Source organism: Bos grunniens, chromosome 13 (assembly GCF_055505025.1).
Source record: "Bos grunniens cultivar Pamir isolate PY7600 chromosome 13, Bosgru_T2T1.0, whole genome shotgun sequence".
Lineage (NCBI taxonomy): Eukaryota > Metazoa > Chordata > Mammalia > Artiodactyla > Bovidae > Bos > Bos grunniens.
The window spans coordinates 49027109-49035535 of record NC_141177.1 but is presented as its reverse complement, the minus strand read 5'-3'; the positions used below and the strand labels follow the sequence as shown (position 1 = coordinate 49035535).

General features: G+C 52.2%; 1 long non-coding RNA gene across 1 annotated transcript; it reads left to right on the top strand.

Moving 5' to 3' along the window:
• Window positions 1-1751: 1751 nt before the first annotated feature.
• LOC147360956 (uncharacterized) lies at window positions 1752-3552 on the top strand. The gene is made up of 2 exons (XR_015138771.1): window positions 1752-1928; window positions 3134-3552. It is a non-coding gene; the product is annotated as an uncharacterized LOC147360956 (long non-coding RNA).
• The last annotated feature ends 4875 nt before the right edge of the window (window positions 3553-8427 follow it).

Below are 8427 nucleotides of genomic sequence, written 5' to 3'. Positions count from 1 at the left end.
AGGGATCGAACCCACATCTCTTTTGTCTCCTACGTTGGCAAACAGGTTCTTTACCACTAGCATCACCTGTGAAATGATCCTAATTAATAAAAGGTCCAGCCCCGGCCTGGCTGTTTTGGTTTTAGGGTGATTCCCAGTGAGTCACAAATGTGCTCACATGGCAAATCTTCCGGACTCTTTCTGGCCCCCTTACCTGACCACCTAAAAAATTGGAGGAGTTTTGGAGGGAAGTTTAGGGGAGAAAAATCAGATGCATAAAAGCCTTTCTCAGTCCTGCAGCTTCTGAGAGATCCCCCTTTTCTGGCCAAGTGTGAGTCCTGGTCCCCCCACCCCTCCCTGAGAGGGTGCCTCCCCCAGAGAAGACCTTTCCTGACCCCTCATGAGTTGCCTTCCAGGACTCACTTTTAAATAGATCAACATTTCAATATGTAATATTTTTCCCTGTTGCATTAGGGAAAAAAAAAGTTCTGGTAAGGTGCCAGAATGAGATACATAATGATGCTGTTTATCGGCAACTGTGTCATTCGGTGTTGTTGACAGTAAAATAAATTAACATAATAAACACAATTTGCTCAAAAACAGCTAAGGAAAAGCAGATGGTTAGCACATTTCGGCAGGACCTGTTGGTCCAAGTTTGCACGGATGTTTAGACGCTGCGCTGCCTGTAACAGCTGCTCACCCGGGTCCCCACGTGATGGGCACAGGCGACCTGCGCTGGGGGAGGGGCCGGGAGAGGGCAGTCCCTCTGCTGCTGGGAGCATCCGGCCCAGGCCCAGGGCCCTTCCCTGGAAAGGGGGGGCTCCCAGTTCCTGGCCCATTAGCATTCACAGCCCGTCACCCGCCCATCGCCCAGCCTTTGTGCTCCTGAACAAGCCAGCTTTCTTCCGGGGGAGGATGGCGCCAAACCTCTCAGGCTCCTGCCTGTTAGCTTCCCAGTGGCTTCAGGGCATCGCTTGGCGCTCAGAATGGGTGCCCTGTGGTGCTCAAAAGAGAAGAAAAATTCATTTTTGCCGCAGCAAGCAGTGCCCGGGCAGCCGTGGAGTGGTGGGGGAGGGGCCCTCCTCCCAGGTTGGAGGACACGGGCCCTGCAGGTCACTGCCCTCCCAGGTCCTGCGGCCACACTCAGCTTCCGTCTCCAGCTTGTCTGTGGCTGAGGGTACCGGGGCTGTCCCTGAAAGGGGACGCTTACCAGCGCTCAGACGAGCCCAGGAAGGTCCCGGAACGTCTACTGCCTGGTTTAGCGGCTTGACGCTGCACAGGGACCCGGAGTCCAGCTTCTGGTTCTCTAAGTGGGATTGTTCTGAAGACTGAGTACCAGGGACAGTTACGGCGTGGTGAGCACCACGGCCTGTGCTACGCGCCCGCTCACTGGCACCCACTGTTCATCCTGAGGGCAACGTGCAAGACGGCTTCGTGGGAAAGGCAGCACTTGCCCCGGGTCCAGGGGTAATTAGGACCTCATCCAACTGTCTAATAAAGCCCCTCAGACAGAGCACAGCCAAGACTTATCCATCCATAGATCAGCTCCCGAGTGCCCCTCCCCACCCAACTGATCTGGCCCATCCCCACTCCTCCAGGCTGGATACAGGATGGACTGCTCTGTGCATGCTCTTGGGCCAGGTTCTCTGGGAAGCAGAGGAGAGATGGAGTTAAAAGGCTCCTGGGGGCGGATCGGGGGTGGGACCTGTGAAGGTAAAGGGGCAAGGGGTCACGGGGAGGCCAGGAGAGCCTTCAGACCAGCATGCAAGTCTGACACCTGGGAAAGGAGACAGGGAGGAAGATGGGGTTGCAAGAGCCTCAGACATGGATGCAGCTCCAGGGAGTTCGCCCCAGCCCAGAGGTGCTGCTTGTGAGGACTCCTTACGTCCAATAGGAAAATCCAGTGGGTGGAGTGTTCTGGAAACCCAGAGACACCTCGTACACAGAAGGTATTTATTCTTTATCTAAACATTTTAAGGCTTTTAGCATCACAACTGCTGTGATGTGCTAACATTGCTGGTGAAGGATGGCTCAGCATTAACATCCCTTCTTCCTTTGTGGCACCCCACTCCAGTACTCTTGCCTGGAAAATCCCATGGGCGGAGGAGCCTGGTAGGCTGCAGTCCATGGGGTTGCGAAGAGTCGGACACGACTGAGCGACTTCACTTTCACTCACTCCACTTTCTTTGTAGCCTTGAAAATCCTTTAACATGAAAGACCTGCTTTCGTTTTCTAGCCCAGGAGCCTGGCTAAACCATTGGCAATTTGGTTGTTACTTGATTCTAGAATATTCCAGAAACTTGCTCTGTGACCCCAGGCACTGTGCTAGCATAATTCTTAGGTTATTTTGTGGGGGCAGTGGGAGGGTCTATGTAGACAAAGCTCTCCTTGCTGATGTTTATAAACAAATGTTTCCAATTGAGACTTACATATCCCACATAAGCAACACAGCTCCCTAGAACCATACTCCACGACAGCCTTAAAAACCCTGAAATGTCTGCTGATCCAGGGGCCTCCTGACTAGCAGGATGCAGTCCTGTTAGTACTGCATGTATCATGCCAGCCAGTCATCCCCCAACTATTGCAAAAATCTCTGTGGGCCACAGCAGCTGGAGCACAGATGTCCTGCACAGTGGTTAGAACCTTGCTGAGTATCCATCAACACCATCTCGGAGACATGAAAGGCAAGGACAGAGCTAGAAGCTGCCATAACAAGAGCCCTGCAGACGATTCGCGGGGAAATGGACTCAGACTCAGAACCTAGAGGGGGTCCTTCCATCCCACATGGAAGACTCACTTTCAGAGCATGAGGTAATCTCGGTGCTGAGTTCTGGCAGGACCTAGGCTCGCATCTCTGTGCCAAATGGCCAATCTACTCCTAGAGATGGATGCCTGGAGTTTGTGCTAAACCCGAACACCCCAATTTGTGGTTGGGGTTCCCAACCATTTCAAGCCCCGGGTTCACCCTCCAGTGTGTGTCTAGTAGATGGCTCCAAGTTCTAACCCAGCACGCACACTGCTCTGTGAAGCTGCTCAGACTGGGCTGAGCTCTGGCTGTGGGCAGGCCACAGGCAGTTTAAAAGGTATTTCTCCCGAGATACCATCTCTCTAGGATCCCCAGCTGATGTCTCCTTGCTCCTTTCTGCCACAACAGCTGGCCTTTAGGGATGACCGAACACCGAACTTCAAAACTCACCAAGGTTCCTTGGAGGAGGAGGAAGGAGCAGTTTACTTGCCCACCGGCAGGAGGTGCTAGAGCCAGTGCCACGCTTGGGAGCGCCGCTGGACTCGAGCCTGGAGGGTACCTACGAGGTGGCCTGCCTAGCCCTCCTTTTGCAGATGTGGAAACTGGGCCAAAGCGGTGACATGACTATCCAAGGTCACATGGACAGAACTGACCCCAGGCCAGTCTAATGTTTGAGGCCAACACCCACTCTCATTCACTCTGTTGTTCTGTCTCATCTTTTAAGTGTAAACCACTGGGGGTGGGGGGGGGTGGGAATCAATATATCCTCAATTAAAGTAAAATTCTTCAATAAATATCTGACATTAAAAAAAAGTCAGCACAAAACCATAGATAGATTCTGAGACCCTGATCCTGTAATGTGGGAAGGGCACAGGAGGAGGCCAAAAGGTTACAGATGAACAAACTCCAGGGACATTGGTCCTCGACAGCAGGAGATTAGGGGTTCTGATTTAGCTCTGAAGGGGCAAAGATGCCAGAAAGTCTTGCTTGAGTCTGTTCCTGTCTCCTCTGGGGTGAGCATAATCACTGTGTGAGTCAGAGTGTGTATGTGCTGCTTGGATGACGGGGTGCCGGTGGACACGCTGCAAGAGCTCCTGCACCAGTGGCGGCCTGAGTCAGGCCCCCTTGGTGGGGCCTCCCTGAGCCTCTTCTGGTTGAGACCAAGTGGCAGTGCACGTCCCCCACCTGGTCCACTCTGACAGGTCTCCCGTCGCCCCTGGTGCCATGTGGAAGGCCGCTTCCAGGCCCGGTGGGGTCCTGACCCCGCCTGCTCTGGCTCTGGGTGGAAGCCCCCTTTCAAAGTCACTATTTCACTGGCATCAGGCCATCTTCTAGAAGACAGCCAGGTGGGCCCTAAGGAGGTCAGGGCTCACTGTAGGGGCGACGAGGCCCCAGCTCTGCACACCCCGAGGTCACCAGGTCCTCATGCATCCTGTCTCTGTCAAGGTCCTGCAGACCACAGCATCTCGTTCATTTAGATGTTTGCTCAATAGTCCTTTGCGTGATCATTTGTCTCAGGGTCATCCACTGGGGATGAACCCTCTGACGGCCCTGCAGCCAAACATTTGCTCACATGCTGACATGAAATGTTCATGAAAAGAATTTCAGGACTTTTTCCGGACTAGTGAGATTCTGCAAAGTTCTCCATTAAGTTTCACATTCCCTGTATCAAAGGAAAATTCTTTTCCAAAGTGACTGGGGGAGTCAGTGCCTGGCCTGGGGTCAAACCTTTCAGTCCTGGCCCCTGTCTGGCCTCATGAGCAGCTTTGGTGAACAAGAGCAGAGCAATGAATGCCCTAGTGACTCAGGGCCCACAGGGTGGCCGGTGGGTGGTGAGAAAGAACAGCCACCTGCGTGGGGACAGTCCTCTCCCCATCTGTCCATATTCTCACCTGTGACAGCCCCAGGGTGGAGGGGGTGCTAGCACCCCAGTACCCCGCTGGTTGATGCTAAGACTCATTAAGGCAGATCTGGGAGCGTCCGTCATTAGAATGGACTTTGTGCAGCATCTCCCATGTTCTAGGCACCCTGCTTGATGCTGGGGCCACAGGAACTGGGAAGCAGGCTGCCACACCCGTCCAGGGCAGGTGCAGGAGGGAAGGTGTTTCTGGTCCATGGAGAAAGGCCCCAGGGCAGGGGAGGGGTGGTGAATTTTATGAGGAGCATGTGGGTGAGGGGGGGGGATACTCCAGTGAGCCCGGCAAGGTGGTGGATGCTGGTGGGAGACCCTCTCAACTTGGTTCCTCCCCTGGACACACAGGGAAGGACAGGGACAGAGGCGCTGGCCTGGGCTCCTGTCACTCCCATGTTTGGCCAGATTCCCACGCCTGAGTGTGTTTCTAGCACTGTCTCAAGTATCTGCAGGCCCACTGGGCCCTGAGGAGGCAGGAACAGCAGCCAGGGCCCTGCCCTCCCCCTGGACCAAGTGTGCTAAGGCCAGCGGTAGGATGGGGCAGGTCCCCACATCAGCACCTGTTCTTCCTTCCCGAGCCCCTCCTCATGATTGTGCAAAAGGGCACACCGGGCACACCCCTGCCCCAGGTGAGGCATGCCTTGGGGGTGCTGGATTTTCAGGTATATTAGATGAAATGGGGACTGGGTTATGATAGAGACTGGGGCCCCGGCCCGGAGATGCAGTGCCCAGCCTTGCCCAGGCCTCTGCACAGATACTCCTCTGAGCAGCCGAGGGAGAACCCATCCCCCAACACACATGTTCCCTCAAGCCTTGTGATTTAAGAAATGCCATCTAAGAATAATGAGAAACGATTGATAATTAATTTCAGAAGTAGCCCTTGCCAAACAACTCGTTAAATGGAATCTCACCGGGTATCAGTTCAGTTCATCAGCTCTCCAGCGCTCAGGGAAAGCAACGCCAAGTTCAGTCCAAGTTTCCAGTCTGACTCTTGGACATTTTCAGCCACTTTCCTGACTCCTGGGGCCTCTGATGTCCTAGTTCTCTGCAGATGGGGACTGCAGGGGGGTGGTCTTGTAGGACATTGGGTGAGGGGCACCTTGGGTTTTCCTCCCAGGTGACCAAGGCAAAGCCTGAGAAATTCTCATTTTCTATGTTTGTATCCACCCTGATCTTTGTTCCCCAATTGTTGGGCACAGATATGGAGCAAAAGCAGCCAGGATGTCTTCCCTAAGCCTCAGCGCTGGTCCAGGGGCAGAACAGAGCTGGGACTGCACAGGACACTTGGCCAGCCCAGCAGGAGGGGCCTGGGGCTCTGTCCTCAGGGTTAACAGTGGCACAGGGGGTCCTCTGAGGGATTCACACCAAGGAGAGTCTAGAAATTAAGGGAAAGAGTTTGGAATGGGGGCGCCTGTGCCAGGAAGTGGGCAATGGGCCAAAGGGGCTGGCTTGGCGGGCTGCATTTTTGTTTCCATCCTGACCAACCTTGGCTTTGCTTTTGCTGGGTGCGTGGCCTTGTGAGAACAAGACTGCCTTGACCAGCTCACCTTGAGATGTGAACATGTGGTGAGTAAAAGCAACGAAACCCCTGTGGACCATGGCAGGTGGGGTCGAATGATGGGTTAGGACTATGTAAACCCTCTTGTGAAAGGCAGCAGAGGGAAGGAGAAAGCCCTTTCGTGGAGATCTGGATATTCTTCACCCAGAAGCAATTTGAGCTCTGTCATAAAACCATGGTAGGATTTGGGAGAAGGTGTGTGGAGGATGGGGGCAGGCACAGGTCAACATGGTGCGTCCACATTCACTGGTGGACATGAAGGAGAGGGGGCAGGTCCAACTGGAGAGATGGGTCAGGGCCTTGAATGGAAGAATTTAATATGATAGAAAATTTGTTTTGAAGGAAGTGATGAGATCAGAATGCGAGTCCAGGGCTCTTGCAGTGGAAGGCATTGTAGGGGAGGTGTTGTCAGTCCTCGTATAGTGATGCTTCAGGAAACTCTGTCTATGAGGTACAAGATGGATGGCTGGGGAACAAAACAGTCTCCTCAATCTGCACCTCAGCTACCAGAGAATACATTATACCCCAAACTACGGTTAGGCTGCAAGCGGCAGAAAAGCCCCAAATAATGATGACTTAAGAGCGGTCAATTTTTTTTTCTCACATTTTAAAAATTGAGGGGTAGACAGTTAAGGATTGGATGGTTTTCTTTTGAGTCAAGGATCCAAACTGCTTCTAGCTGGTTGATCTGCAGTATATGCCTTTCACTCCCAACAAATTCTCATAGCCCAAGATGGCTGCTGCAGCTCCAGCCTTCACATGTCACTCCAGGAAACAGAAAGAAGGAAGAGATGGAGAAGGAATATGGAAGACTAAAAATGGCCATAAATTCCGTGACAGTTGTCCCACTGAGAAGTGGGGGTTTTGTCTCCTTCCCTTGAATGAACTACTGTGTCCTCTACAAAGTGGTAGTAGTGATATTGTGCCAGTTTCCAAACCCATGTCTGAAGAAACCGGAAAGCTTACAGTCTCTAGGAATATTCTCTGGGAGAATGAGCTCTCAGGTGATGGAACTGACCCTCCTGCGTGCCATGCTGGAGAGGCCCTGTGTAGGACTGTGGCTAACAGTCTCTGTTGATCCTGGCCATCCCATCATCCCCACCAACATGCTAGCCGTGTGGCCCCTGTAGACCAGCCCACTCACCAGCTGAATGTCACCCACTGACCCAGTGGAGGAAAAAACAAGTTTCGGATCCACAAAATTGTGAGAAACAATAAAAATGATTGCTGTTTTAAACCCCTAAGTTTGTGGGTAATTTGTTATGCAGCCATATATAACCAGAACAAAATTTGATACCGGGAAGTGGGTTCCTGCCATCACAAAAACCTAACACATGTGCTTGGCTGGGTTGAAGCATTGGGCAAAGCTGGGAAGGCCTTGAGAAGATTGTTAATAAAAGCCAGAAGGACCTCAAAGAGACTTGATGAGAGCTTGGAGGACAGACAATGAGGAAAATGTTATTTGGAGGCTGAGTTTAGCAACATCATCACCCTTAGTAACATGGAAAATAGACAGGATACTCAATGAACTCAAGAGTCTGGTTGAGGATACTCCAGGTGAAAGATGGAACATACCACTGTCTTCTTCCAGCTGCCTATGATAAACTACCTTAAGAGACTGATGGATTAAGGTAAAATATAAAGGAGCTGGGCCTTTCTGGGTGTGTCTGTGTCTCCCAGCAAAAGTGACTCATGATAAGAAATGGCTTCAGGACAAAGATCAAATCCAGGGCACTGTTTGTGCAGCACGGCTCCAGGGTGACCATCCCAAAGTGTGGTTCTAAGACTTCTTTCCAGACCTTAGAAAGATGTAAGGATATATAGATTTTTAGAAGTCTATTAGCCTTCTAGAGGCAGGTTTACAGACTTTCTTAGTTAGATTATCGTTGTTCAGTTGCTTAGTCGTGTCCGACTTTTTGCGACCCCCTGGACTGCAGCACGCCGGGCTTCTCTGTCCTCCACTGTCTCCTGGAGTTTGCTCAAACTCATGTCCATTGAGTGGATTACGCCACCCAGCCATCTCATCCTCTGTTGCCTCCTTCTCCTTCTGCCCTCCGTCTTTCCCAGCATCACGGTCTTTTCCAGTGAGTCGACTCTTTGAATCAGGTGGCCAAAATATTAGGAGTAGGGCTTTAAGAATTTTAAGGACATTGCCCTCAACAGTTCCTTACTGAGAGCCACTGGGAGCCCCCAGGAGCAGGACCTGGCTCTAATCAGGGAACCGGAGACCTG